The sequence below is a fragment of the Akebia trifoliata genome, chromosome 7 (assembly GCF_017979445.1).
Source record: "Akebia trifoliata isolate Shusen 1 chromosome 7, ASM1797944v1, whole genome shotgun sequence".
NCBI classification, from domain to species: Eukaryota; Viridiplantae; Streptophyta; class Magnoliopsida; order Ranunculales; family Lardizabalaceae; genus Akebia; species Akebia trifoliata.
The window spans coordinates 9150768-9165692 of NC_141381.1; the positions used below are offsets into that span (position 1 = coordinate 9150768).

The 14925-nt window shown below is 34.8% G+C and overlaps 2 long non-coding RNA genes across 2 annotated transcripts; both read right to left on the bottom strand.

The window, feature by feature from the left end:
* Window positions 1-425: 425 nt before the first annotated feature.
* Window positions 426-2932, bottom strand: LOC147398183 (uncharacterized). The gene is made up of 2 exons (XR_015180147.1): window positions 2202-2932; window positions 426-697 (listed from the first exon to the last, which is right to left on the bottom strand). It is a non-coding gene; the product is annotated as an uncharacterized LOC147398183 (long non-coding RNA).
* Window positions 2933-6778: 3846 nt separating this feature from the next.
* Window positions 6779-9135, bottom strand: LOC147398184 (uncharacterized). The gene is made up of 2 exons (XR_015180144.1): window positions 8554-9135; window positions 6779-7050 (listed from the first exon to the last, which is right to left on the bottom strand). It is a non-coding gene; the product is annotated as an uncharacterized LOC147398184 (long non-coding RNA).
* Between the last annotated feature and the right edge of the window lie 5790 nt (window positions 9136-14925).

Here is a 14925-nt window from a genome sequence, read left to right on the forward strand (position 1 = left end):
AAAATAATATATATATATGAACTGTTAAAGAGTCTGTGAATGCCTGAAGGGATAGTGCGTCATATCATCTGGAGTGGTATACTATCTTGGGATGTACGGTTGGGACCACCAAACTCATACGTGGTATAGGACGCGTATGAGAGTGGAGTCACAACTGGAATCCGAGTTATTCCTCTCTATCTTTACCACTAAACTTGTAATGTAAAGGTGGTCGTATATGAATGATTTGTATATTTGGGAATCACATGTACGCCTGATATGTGGCGCCCCGCCGAACGCTAACACAAATCCCCATGTCAGATTTCAAGGTACGAGGTGGCACCTCGAAATTTTGGCATGGTCTCCTCTGTTTATGTTAGCATTCCAAGGCGATTCAACCTGCACCTGATAAACGACATACAATCCTGCATATAACAAACAAAATATAATACTAGCGGAAGCCTATATACGTCTAATAATGTCCGATAGATCAGAGTGCGGAAGAAGAAAAATTATATACAGGATTATACAAAATTCCTCACTCTAACATAATTCCTAACACTCAAGACAGAATCCATAAGACTACCTGGAGAAACTGACACCACTAGGGGGTATAGCCCTAATGCTTACCAGGTGACGGACTCTGGTTGTCTATCTGACCAACCAGATGATCCTCGCTCTTGTTCTACACTTGTTTCGCCAAGCTTCAGATCTGAAACTAAAAAAAATGGAGAAGGAAAGGGTGAGTAACAATGGTTACCCAGTAGGGAAACAAACAATTTCTACCAATAACCCCTCCTAACATGAACGAATAAGCATACTGAATCATTTTAAAATAGTCAAAGTTTTGCAGAAGAAATTACGATTAACTGGTACATATAGCCAGGGATAAACAACTAAAAATTTTAAAACTCACATTACATCGATCAACAGTACTCACTATAACATTCTCTTTTTATACAAATCTAATTGATCAAATGGAAATAATAAACATGCATTTCATTTTATATATCAAAATAAGCAACAGATACATAATACACAATGGTGGAGTATTGGAATTAGAGAGTTGGGATTCACGACTGGATCGCTCCCAGTCGGGACATGATGTTACAATTTCTCTCTGGTTTTTAGTTCCTGATTTTGTGGCTGGTCGCTGTTTACCACGTTTGGTTGACCATTTATCCGGCTCAGGCTGGCCGTTTGACGTGACCGTAAGCAATGGGTCTCTTTTCGATGTGTCAGAACGTTCGACTACTATAGATTGTTAGTGATCACTGACTAATCATCTTCGTCTATGCCTATCAGGCGTGCAAGTGATTCCCAAATATACAAACCATTCGTATACGACCACCTTTACATTACAAGTTCACTGGTAAAGATAGAGAGGAATAAACCCGGATTCCAGTTGTGACTCCACTCTCATACGCGTCCCATACCACGTATGAGTTTGGTGGTCCCTACCGTACATCCCAAGATAGTACACCACTCCGGATGATATGACGCACTATCCCTTCAGGCATTCACAAACTCTTTAACAGCTCACAAAATAGCTACATATATATATTATTTTTATTTGAAAACAAAAGAGAAATTAACAATACAAGGTTGAGAATAGATATCCAGTTTCCTACCATGCAAGTGTGGCCACCCGGCCTAAAATAAATAACATAACAGAGCGCCTCGCGCTAACAGAAAGTAAATAAACATACAACCAGTAACATTATCCCTGGATATCCGTTCACCAACCTGCATACAACACAACAACGTAAAATGCAGACATCACCCCTCGGGTGTGACTCTAACATTTTACCGTTTCATACCTTTTTTCCCTTTTTTTGACTTTTACAGTTTTCAATCTCTTCATAAAATATCCATTTTCTGATATTCATCAACTCAATATGAGTTCATTGAATATTAAATCACATTTTTCAACTATAGAATTTATTTCTATCAATAATATTGAAAAAAATACAAATTTCATATCAAAACGGGGTCCGAGCAGTGCACAAGACCCAATTTATGGCAATAACCCGTTAAAACACCCTACCCACGTATAATTTATTAAAAATACAATTAAACATATCAAACATGCAATTTCTGGCGTGAATTTTTTGAAATAACAAAATAATTCTATATTTTAAAAATACATCCAAATTTTTTGATAAAATCCTAAATGCAATTTTCACAATCTAGATTACTAATAGAAATTGAGAGTTCCTTACAATCACTAGGTGAAAGGATCGAAGCGTGTGCACGGAAATCGAGGCGATTGGCGTGGAATTCGAGACGGATCAAACTTCGAAGCGGCCTATTTTCGAAACCGACCTGGTGGTTTCGAAGATCTTGATGTGCTTGTCTCTTCTCCCTTCTACGGCGAAAGACGGTTTGACCCCGAAACCGATGAAAATCGAGGTCGAAGTTACGAAATCTCCGTATAAAAATACGGCTGATTTTTGACTATACGGAGTGAAAAAGAGGAGAAAAAGAAAGGAATTTGGGTGGGTTATGTAGAAAATGAGGCTGCGGACGTTTCTCCCTTCTGCGTCGGAAAGCGATTTGACCCCGAAACGGACGAAATCCGAGGTCAAAGTTTCGAAATTTCCGTATCCAAATACGGCTGATTTTTGACGATATCGGGTGAAATAGAAAGTGAAACGAAAAAAGGTTGGGTGGGTTTTGTAGAGAATGTAGCTGCGGATCTTTTTCTCTTCTGCGGCGATCGTCGAAAGTGGACCGTTTGTGAGAGATCTGAGGTGAAAAATCGGAAGAAATCGAATTTTTTTTTCGTATTTGGCTCGGTTGTAATGACGCGTTGGGGAAGATGAGTTATATAAAAAAAAATTAAAAATATTATTTAAATAATATTTGGGACGAATTCGGTATTTCGCCTATTGTTTTGATCGATGATAACTTGGTCATTCGGTCTCCAAAACTGACAAACGAATACTCTATTTCGCCTAATTTTTCGTTTCGGATCTAATGGTATAGTCAATTTCTACAAATTATTTCTCCATAAAAAATTTACATTTTTGGCCTGACGTGACCCCTAAACTTGATGTCGTTTTCATTTTTGGCGATAATTCAACTTCCTGATCTCCAAAAATGACAAATAAATAGTCCATGTTGAATAATTTTTCGTTATGAATCCAATGGTATGATCAAATTTTAAAAATTATTGCTCTAACAAAAAGTCACTGTTTTAGCCTAGTCCGATCCGATAATCGAGGATTTTGTAACTTTTATATTCGGACTCGCATTTGAGCGTGCTTACAGGCTAAACTATGTTTTTCGATCATTTTGAATCTAATGGTGTGGTCAGATTCCATTAAAAATGATCAGAACAAGGTCCTACATTTTTACCATAAATCCCACTTTCAAGATTTTCTTAAAATTCCACTATTTATTTTTCCTCGAGATACGAATTAAAAATTTGGGGTGTTACATTCTCCCCCCCTTAATAAAAATTTCGTCCTCGAAATTGAAATCATACCTTATTGAGCTTTGTCACGATTCCACTAACACGACATATATAAGAAACAACATTTATTTTCGATTACCATCTATTGTTAGTCTCAAACCAATCTGATTTATAACTCGTAGACTTATGTCTTCCATATTCCGTCAACCCAACACATTCATTAATTAATCACTCTAATGCAAATTCATACTCCAACAAATCCATTATTTGTTAACCCTAAGATAACAATTAATTCACCTTATATCACTTCCTTGCTAATATCTATCAACAACACTTCCTTCAAATCTTCTCTGTTCTTTATATTTACTTCTCTCACCAGTTACACCGTCTATTATGTTTTACTCATACTTACCCTGATTATTACTCCTCATTGCATAGACTTACCGCAAATACATTACTACTATTTGCACACCAGTTAATACTCCTTAATAAAATAATATACAACCTTTACACTTACTATATCCCTACTATAATACAAATATCTACTAACACTAGATTCACAAACTGCATTAAAATCTCTATTCCCAATACTCTAATATCTTTATATTCAATGTAGTATTCTATTTCTGTTTACCATGACATCTCCTCATAATTTTCATAATTTAAAACCTTAATTAAGAAGGTAAATCTTACATCAATTAAATTGTTTCGCAACTAACCACATGTAAAGGGCCTGACAAATACTTCTTCAGCATGGACACATAGAACATCCGGTGAACTTGCTCAAAATCTGTTCAACTACTTTAAACGATCTCATAAGCTGCAAGTCATACGCTTTCTTTCTCTACTCCCAAAATTACAGTATTGACCAGTTACTGTTTAAATATCATTGTAATATCAATTAATCCTTATTCATGTAACTTTATATTTTGCCTATATCATACATTTTTCCACTTATCATCCAATATTGACAGTACCACAATTAACTTTTACTAATCTACCAACTATCTCTCATGACTTTCAGTTCATAAGTAATATTGCTATCTTACATTCTTCATCTATTTCTCACAATTCTATTAAGTCACCATTAATGCAACATTGTCATAAAAGCATTCCTTCTCGCATTTTACATTGACTTACCTTGCTTTCAAAACTATCTTTTCTATCTAACTCTTTCCTATTATAATTCTAATCATTTTAACGCTATTTTTAACTTATCCAATTGCCAAATCCAACATGTTCCACTATTCATAAATCTACCCCTTACCTTTCCTAATGAAATTCATCATTCACACGTCGAGTTTACCTCCAAATACTCATTCATTTTGATCACCTACCAAATTTTAGTTTTAGATTGCACACCTATACTCTGTAGGTTCTTATATAATCTTTCTAACCAATAAATATTTTTAGCCTTTATGTATACAAACCCAACACCATATTATTACCATGTTATAGATGTACTCATCCCCACACACATATTTCCTCGTATAATTTTCTTTTCTATTCTACTCTACTGTGCATATCTCGACAGCATTCTTTGTATACTAGTACTCAATAATCTTTTGTCAATCATAGTCTTCTCGTGGCATAGATAGTTTTATTACTCGGCCTATCTCGACAATTTCTAACTTTCGTAAGTATGCATAATCTTATCAGAAGCATATGATCTAAATGAAATAATATTGAATAGAAGTCTAATTTTCTAACATCATAATTAAAAATCGTACCTTCCAAAATTTCGTCAGAGACAGGTACTTTCTCCTGGGTCACAACCTTTACTCGCGACTGTGATAGAGGGCACTCTCTCCTAATATGTCCCACCTGACCACATGCGTAGCATGTCAACGATCCTGTCTTCGTAGATCTCTGTGAAGCGGGCAGTTGGTGTATTGGGGTCTGTAAGCTCTGAACCTGTCTTGTTGGTTCCTTTGGCCCTATTGGCATCATTGGAGTCTCAATTGTTATATGGCTAGGTGATGAAGAAACCCTATAACTCGATAGTGGAGTAGGAGCTCGGTACTGCGGATATACGGGTTCAGAGACACTCGGTCTTGAATACACCGGTCTCTTGGCTGGATCTGATCTGGAAGGATGAGACGTCTGGGATTGACTAATATGTCCCCGAGATATCTGTAATTCCATTCCTTCTCGCTTTCGACCGCTAATTCGGTCTGATTGCGGTGGCATAAGTTTTTCATCAATCTTGTTAAAATCCAATGGCCTTATTGTTCCTTGAGTTGGCCCATCTAACATTTTTCTTAGCCACGGATCTTTAATCGGTTGACGTCGACCAGAACATTGCTCCCCTCTATGTCCTAATTTACCACATTCGTAACATGTCACTACTCTTTCTTCTGACTGATTTAATATTATATGTTGTTGTTTCTTGTAAAACTCTTCCATCTCTTGAGCAGATATTTCTATAGTCTCGCTTCTTATGCATGGTTGTTTTCCCCGTGACTTTGCTAGTTTCGTAATTGTTTGCCTCTTATTAGATTCTAACTGTCTTTCTTCAAATAGGCTCTGAGGCGATGATTGCAATATCCCTACTTCTTCTCGCAGTCCTCCCTGTGTTGGGATGTTTACCCTCGAATCCTTTTGGGATTTATCCTTAAGATGGTGGTCGAGCTTTTCTTCTATCCTCTCTAATCTCTTTGTCAATTGACCCACCATAATCATTTGAGCCTCAAACATCTCCAATTGTCTCATTTCCATACGAGTCTGCCTTTGGGATAACTCCGAGATTGCTTCTATTAACTGTTCTAACTTAGTGAGTTTACTTGACTCAGATAAGTCTTCCCCACCAGTTTGACTCCTTGTCATGGGTCCAGTTGCACCAATATTTCCTTGCATATTTCTTAACCTGTAAGTTCAGAAATCTTCACTTTATCAGAAGCAAAGCACTTCTCCAAACCACACCAACATCATTCTCATAGAAGTATTAACTACTAGTATAAAGGAATCTAGTAATGAATACCATTTTCATTACTAACAGAATGAACCTATAATCTTATTCTACGCTTGCTAAGCTCTAAGGATTTCTAGACACAGAAGAGCTCGCAATCCCAGTACGGAATTACTGAAGAGCTCGGATACCGAATTCTTAGTGACACTCTATGATTGTTGATCTAATATTTATGGTATCAACAAATTCTCCAAAATATAGCAGATCAGTATCCCATACGGATCTAATACTATGCTCTGATACCATCTGTGGCGCCCCGCCGAACACTAACACAAATCCCCATGTCAGATTTCAAGGTACGAGGTGGCACCTCGAAATTTTGGCATGGTCTCCTCTGTTTATGTTAGCATTCCAAGGCGATTCAACCTGCACCTGATAAACGACATACAATCCTGCATATAACAAACAAAATATAATACTAGCGGAAGCCTATATACGTCTAATAATGTCCGATAGATCAGAGTGCGGAAGAAGAAAAATTATATACAGGATTATACAAAATTCCTCACTCTAACATAATTCCTAACACTCAAGACAGAATCCATAAGACTACCTGGAGAAACTGACACCACTAGGGGGTATAGCCCTAATGCTTACCAGGTGACGGACTCTGGTTGTCTATCTGACCAACCAGATGATCCTCGCTCTTGTTCTACACTTGTTTCGCCAAGCTTCAGATCTGAAACTAAAAAAAATGGAGAAGGAAAGGGTGAGTAACAATGGTTACCCAGTAGGGAAACAAACAATTTCTACCAATAACCCCTCCTAACATGAACGAATAAGCATACTGAATCATTTTAAAATAGTCAAAGTTTTGCAGAAGAAATTACGATTAACTGGTACATATAGCCAGGGATAAACAACTAAAAATTTTAAAACTCACATTACATCGATCAACAGTACTCACTATAACATTCTCTTTTTATACAAATCTAATTGATCAAATGGAAATAATAAACATGCATTTCATTTTATATATCAAAATAAGCAACAGATACATAATACACAATGGTGGAGTATTGGAATTAGAGAGTTGGGATTCACGACTGGATCGCTCCCAGTCGGGACATGATGTTACAATTTCTCTCTGGTTTTTAGTTCCTGATTTTGTGGCTGGTCGCTGTTTACCACGTTTGGTTGACCATTTATCCGGCTCAGGCTGGCCGTTTGACGTGACCGTAAGCAATGGGTCTCTTTTCGATGTGTCAGAACGTTCGACTACTATAGATTGTTAGTGATCACTGACTAATCATCTTCGTCTATGCCTATCAGGCGTGCAGTGATTCCCAAATATACAAACCATTCGTATACGACCACCTTTACATTACAAGTTCACTGGTAAAGATAGAGAGGAATAAACCCGGATTCCAGTTGTGACTCCACTCTCATACGCGTCCCATACCACGTATGAGTTTGGTGGTCCCTACCGTACATCCCAAGATAGTACACCACTCCGGATGATATGACGCACTATCCCTTCAGGCATTCACAAACTCTTTAACAGCTCACAAAATAGCTACATATATATATTATTTTTATTTGAAAACAAAAGAGAAATTAACAATACAAGGTTGAGAATAGATATCCAGTTTCCTACCATGCAAGTGTGGCCACCCGGCCTAAAATAAATAACATAACAGAGCGCCTCGCGCTAACAGAAAGTAAATAAACATACAACCAGTAACATTATCCCTGGATATCCGTTCACCAACCTGCATACAACACAACAACGTAAAATGCAGACATCACCCCTCGGGTGTGACTCTAACATTTTACCGTTTCATACCTTTTTTCCCTTTTTTTGACTTTTACAGTTTTCAATCTCTTCATAAAATATCCATTTTCTGATATTCATCAACTCAATATGAGTTCATTGAATATTAAATCACATTTTTCAACTATAGAATTTATTTCTATCAATAATATTGAAAAAAATACAAATTTCATATCAAAACGGGGTCCGAGCAGTGCACAAGACCCAATTTATGGCAATAACCCGTTAAAACACCCTACCCACGTATAATTTATTAAAAATACAATTAAACATATCAAACATGCAATTTCTGGCGTGAATTTTTTGAAATAACAAAATAATTCTATATTTTAAAAATACATCCAAATTTTTCGATAAAATCCTAAATGCAATTTTCACAATCTAGATTACTAATAGAAATTGAGAGTTCCTTACAATCACTAGGTGAAAGGATCGAAGCGTGTGCACGGAAATCGAGGCGATTGGCGTGGAATTCGAGACGGATCGAACTTCGAAGCGGCCTATTTTCGAAACCGACCTGGTGGTTTCGAAGATCTCGATGTGCTTGTCTCTTCTCCCTTCTACGGCGAAAGACGGTTTGACTCCGAAACCGATGAAAATCGAGGTCGAAGTTACGAAATCTCCGTATAAAAATACGGCTGATTTTTGACTATACGGAGTGAAAAAGACGAGAAAAAGAAAGGAATTTGGGTGGGTTATGTAGAAAATGAGGCTGCGGACGTTTCTCCCTTCTGCGTCGGAAAGCGATTTGACCCCGAAACGGACGAAATCCGAGGTCAAAGTTTCAAAATTTCCGTATCCAAATACGGCTGATTTTTGACGATATCGGGTGAAATAGAAAGTGAAACGAAAAAAGGTTGGGTGGGTTTTGTAGAGAACGTAGCTGCGGATCTTTTTCTCTTCTGCGGCGATCGTCGAAAATGGACCGTTTGTGAGAGATCTGAGGTGGAAAATCGGAAGAAATCGAATTTTTTTTTCGTATTTGGCTCGGTTGTAATGACGCGTTGGGGAAGATGAGTTATATAAAAAAAATTTAAAAATATTATTTAAATAATATTTGGGACGAATTCGGTATTTCGCCTATTGTTTTGATCGATGATAACTTGGTCATTCGGTCTCCAAAACTGACAAATGAATACTCTATTTCGCCTAATTTTTCGTTTCGGATCTAATGGTATAGTCAATTTCTACAAATTATTTCTCCATCAAAAATTTACATTTTTGGCCTGACGTGACCCCTAAACTTGATGTCGTTTTCGTTTTTAGCGATAATTCAACTTCCTGATCTCCAAAAATGACAAATAAATAGTCCATGTTGAATAATTTTTCGTTATGAATCCAATGGTATGATCAAATTTTAAAAATTATTGCTCTAACAAAAAGTCACTGTTTTAGCCTAGTCCGATCCGATAATCGAGGATTTTGTAACTTTTATATTCGGACTCTCATTTGAGCGTGCTTACAGGCTAAACTATGTTTTTCGATCATTTTGAATCTAATGGTGTGGTCAGATTCCATTAAAAATGATCAGAACAAGGTCCTACAGTTTTACCATAAGTCCCACTTTCAAGATTTTCTTATAATTCCACTATTTATTTTTCCTCGAGATACGAATTAAAAATTTGGGGTGTTACATGATAGGCATAGACGAAGATGATTAGTCAGTGATCACTAACAATCTATAGTAGTCGAATGTTCTGACACATTGAAAAGAGACCCATTGCTTATGGTCACGTCAAACGGTCAGCATGAACCGGATAAATGATCGAGTAAGTGTGATAAATAGCGACCAGTCACAAAATCAAAAACTAATACTTTATTATGAAATATCATATTCCGACTGGGAGCAATCCAGTCGTGAATCCCAACTTTATAATTCCATTACTCCACCATTATGTATTATGTATTTGTTGTCTTATTTTGATATATAAAATGAAATGCATGTTTAATGTTTCTATTTGGTCAATTAGATTTGTATAAAAAGAAATTGTTATAATGAGTATTGTTGATTGTTGTAATGTGAGTTTTAAAATATTTAGTTGCTCATCCCCTGGCTATATGTACCAGTTAATCGTAGTTTTTTTATATTATAAAACTTTGTATATTTTAAAATGATTTAATATGTTTATTCGTTCATGGTAGGAGAGGTTATTGATAGAAATTGTTTGCTTCCCTACTGGATAACCATTGTTACTCACCCTTTCCTTCTTAATTTTTTTTATTTCAGATTCAATGCTTAGCGAGGCAGGTATAAAGCACAAGTAAGGATCATCTGATGGGTCAGATAGACAACCAAAGTCCGCCACTTGGTGAGTATTGGGGGTATACTCATTTTGTCGAGGAGTATTATAGATTTGTACTGAACGGTAGGACTTTTGTTATAGTAAAGAATTTTTGTATAATCCCGTATATAAATTTCTTCTTCCGCACTTTGATCTATCATACGTTATTAAATGTATATAGGCTTCCGTTTGTATTATATTTTGTATGTATATATATGATATTATGTATGTTGTTTATCAGGTGCAGGTTACACGCCTTGGAATGCTAACATAAACAGATGAGATCATGCCGAAATTTCGAGAAGCCACTTAGTGTCTTAAGATCTGACATGGGTTTTGTGTTAGCGTTTGGCGGGGAGCCACAATGCATGCTTCGTGTTATATAGATGAGGCATATGCATGAATCATCATTGCATGACATACTTTATTTATTTGTTTAATTTTTATATCTTTTCCACAATAAAAGATTTACAATATTCTTCATTTACTCGATATGATTATTATCTTGATTAAATCATAGACGAGTATAATAGTATCTACGAAGATTTTTCTCACATTGTTTATTCAAATTTTTTTTAATGCTCATCTTGATAAGATGTTTTATTCAAATTTTAGAAATTTTCATCTTTACATTCTTCTTATTTCAGTTTTGTTTTATGTTGAAATAAATGGTAAAAACATTGATAAACACGTGGTGGTTTATTTTATTTTTTATTATTTGTGAACTCCATATGATGAGTCATCTAAAAAGAATGTTAGGTTGATCTTATTAATTTTTTTAAATAATTGATTGAGATTTTGTTTCATTGCTATATATTTTCGAGTTTGGAGTGTATCAGATATAAATTTAATTTAATTCAATAAATTATTAATTTTAGAATATTTCACTATTGTCATTTGATAAAGATCAAAAATATATTTTTTTTAAATCGAAAAAATCATTGAAATTAGATGAGAAAATTTTATGTTTTTTTTTTTTTTTTTTGAAAAAAACCATTGGAATTTGAAGTTTCATTGTTTTTGTAAATGGGTTCTATTTCGGTTTATTTTTCTCTCAAAAATATTCTTTTTTTTTTATTACTAGTCAAAACACAAAAATTTAGGTTTATGTATTTACTTTCCAACCCAACCAACTGTTCACGAAAATACTGAGCATGTAATCTGCAACGACTATTTCTTTAAAATGGGTCTATTATATCCACAATGGGACAACATACATTTGCTAATTTTTTGTGAAATTTTCTCTCATATTTTCTTTTATAATGTGTATCTATTGTATTTTTTATGAAAAATAGATTGTGCTAAAAATCTAACGGTTGAGAGAACGTACCATTTCAAGATATTTCAATAATTGAATAAAATCATACATTTCTTTTTTATTTTAAATAACTTATAATTTTTTGACCTTCAATACTTAGATCTACATCCTAACTCATAGGTTATGGGTTGGGTCGTGGACCTGAAATTTGGGGCGTCGTACTTCTCTTGGAAAGACAAAATGCTCTAAGTCCCTTGAGCTTTGTCAATTTACAAGGACTTGCTGGAGATGACTTTGAGTTGTTCACAAGTGGGTGGCCTTAATAGGCAATGCCTTAAAATGTGTTTCAACAAACTTAGGATAGGGAGGTAACTATCATTTGGTGGGGACCAAGAGTGAAGATTGGAAAAATTACAGATTTACTAGAAAACTAAGGTTGGAAAATTAGCATAGGTTTAAATGCATGGGAAAAATTGGAAAATGCTTGTATTATCTTGGGGATAAAGAAATTAGGAGAGGGTTTAACATGTAATGTCCTTAAGAAAATCTAAGGCACTCATTCGAACCACAACGGCTTAATCCACTAGATCTTACCTGAGTGAGGACTAGTGCAAAATAACACAGAACCTTACGTGAGTGAAGGCCAAAGCTAAATTTTCTCAAACCTTAGGCAACCAACAAACTAGAGTAAATTAAGCCAAGTCGTTGGTTACTAAAGCCCTAGCCTAAGTTGAATTTTTTGAAAGTGTTGGTTTTATTTAGGGTAGATCATACTTGATAAATTCAAACTCTTTAGGTCACAACATTCTTCATTAGATTTTTGTGAGCTCTCGAACTTGGTCTGTGAAAGTTAGGGTGTCTATATTGAGTAGGATGAGTCCTAAAATTTGATTGGTCCAATTTACATTTACTAAAGAAATTTAAAATCACGTCCATTGTTTTTTTTTTCTAAATTTAGCTTTCTTTTATTTATTTAAAAAGATGTGATAATAAAGTGTTATTAAGACCTGATCATTAAAGAATCTTCACATAAATGAAATATTTCTCAAGAATCTTCACATAAATGAAATCTTTCTAAAAAATCTTATAACAATATTTCAATCTTTTGAAGCATTCCTGATACAAGCAATGAAAGGTTGAAATCAGAGTTGTGTCACCCATCATCATCAATGATACTAGAACGATCATGATAATATACATGTCTTAAATCCCTAGGTTGCTTGATAAAATTCTTAAATTAAGAAGGAGAGGGGGGGGGGGGAGAGGAATTCTTGAGTTCCAAAATTTTGTGTATCTCATACATCCTTGATTTATTTTTATGGAAGTTGACTTGATTGCTCATACACCTGCATTAAGACCTCCTTCTCTCCTTACACATTTAGGACTCCAACTGCCAAGTCCCATGATAAAAAATTGAAATTTCATTATAAGATCATCTTATAGTATTCAAAAATGTGATTCAATACAAAAGTATTGTAGATGATGAAATTATATGAATTTAAAGAAAATAAAAATCATCATTGTATTTATATTTTAAATTTGGGTGTTCGATAGCCATCTATTTTTAACACCATTGGTCAAATTCAAAAGAAAAAAAAATTTACGATGAGATTTTTCATGAAATATAAAAGGTTGTAGTGTTCGATTATTAATATGATAATTCATATGGATATTACTATATTTTTTCAAGATTTGAAATTTAAAAATAAAAATTTATGGGCAGCGGAAGTACGGATAGGAGAGAGAAATTTTTATTATTTCTAACGTCATTAATGCCACATGTCAAAACGGTCTTAATCTGAGAGCAATCAATCACTCCACATTCCTAATGCGCTGAATATAGAGGAAAGTCAAAAGGAGACTGTTATTGATATCAATCATCCACCCTATCGTGGATTCTAAACAATAAAATAACCAAAAGCAACCAATCACAAAAGGTAGCAATTTCATATCACTCAATCATTATTTGACATCCTCTAGGGTAATGACACGCCAGGGAAAATACAGGCCACAGCAACCACCACCGCATTTGCTTTCCTGCCTGTTGATTGACAATAAGCAAGACAAGTAGGGTAAAGTCACCATTGTATTGGTCAATTTCTTCTCCATCATCTCTTATATGATTCCATTTCTTTTTCACTTTATTGCTTTTGATAGTCATCTTTTACATGATATGATGCTTATCTGCAACTTGCATTGAGGCCTGAGACTAAACCCAAATTTGCTCCCTCTCAAAAATATCTGTGATCATTGTATAGTTTGTGGAGAAATTAAATTTCTTAATTTGATATTATGTTCTATGTTAAACGTTTGGAACCCACTCTAAGATATTTTAATTTCTAATTAGTCTTAATTTTTTCGAGAAACTTACTAAAATTAAACGTTATCAATTTTTAACGAAATCCCAATTCTGGCTCACTATTCATTTTAATTCCCAAAATGTGAACAGTGACGATCTTGAAGGTTTTAAGGTAACAATCTTACAGGTTCACTATTATTAGCGAGATCGTCATTATATAAATTTGGAAGATTGTCACTTTGACAAAAAAAACCAGTAAGATTGTCACATTAAATTTGGGACCTCATCACTTGAAAAACCTGCAATCTCACAAATTCACATTTTAGGAATTACAATGAACAGTTAGTCGGAATGGAAATTTCATTATATTCGACTCACGAAACGATAATTCACCCTAATTTTAGTAGTATTATAATTTTTTTTCAAAACAAACAAGGTGAGATATTTATAATAATATGAACAAATGATATGGTATTATGGGTAATGTGGAACTTGTTTTGATAATGGGTCAAAAAAAATAAAAAATAAAGAAAAGACAATAGGTAGCTTTTATTGCCACACCAACTTTTGCTAACACCACCCCAAGATGTGTTGCTAATTCTTTGATGATTTACGCATGGATTGGGGTGGCATAGCAAAAGTTGAGGTGGCGATAGAATCTCTCAAAAATTATTATGCCCATGATAGGAAGTCCCACCCCCTCGATAAGGAAAAAAAAATTTAATTTTGTAAAATATTGCTAACACCAATTCGGGATTTCACATAATCCTAGGCGAACCAATCACACAAACTAATGTGTATTGAGGGCATCCCCATTTTATGAAATTACCCCGCTTAAGTTTATTGTGATTGGTCATCAGGATTCTATAAAGTCTCAAATTGACTTTTCTAAGAACAAAAAAATCTCTCCTAAACAAGATCAAAATTCTTGAGACTTGTTCCATGCT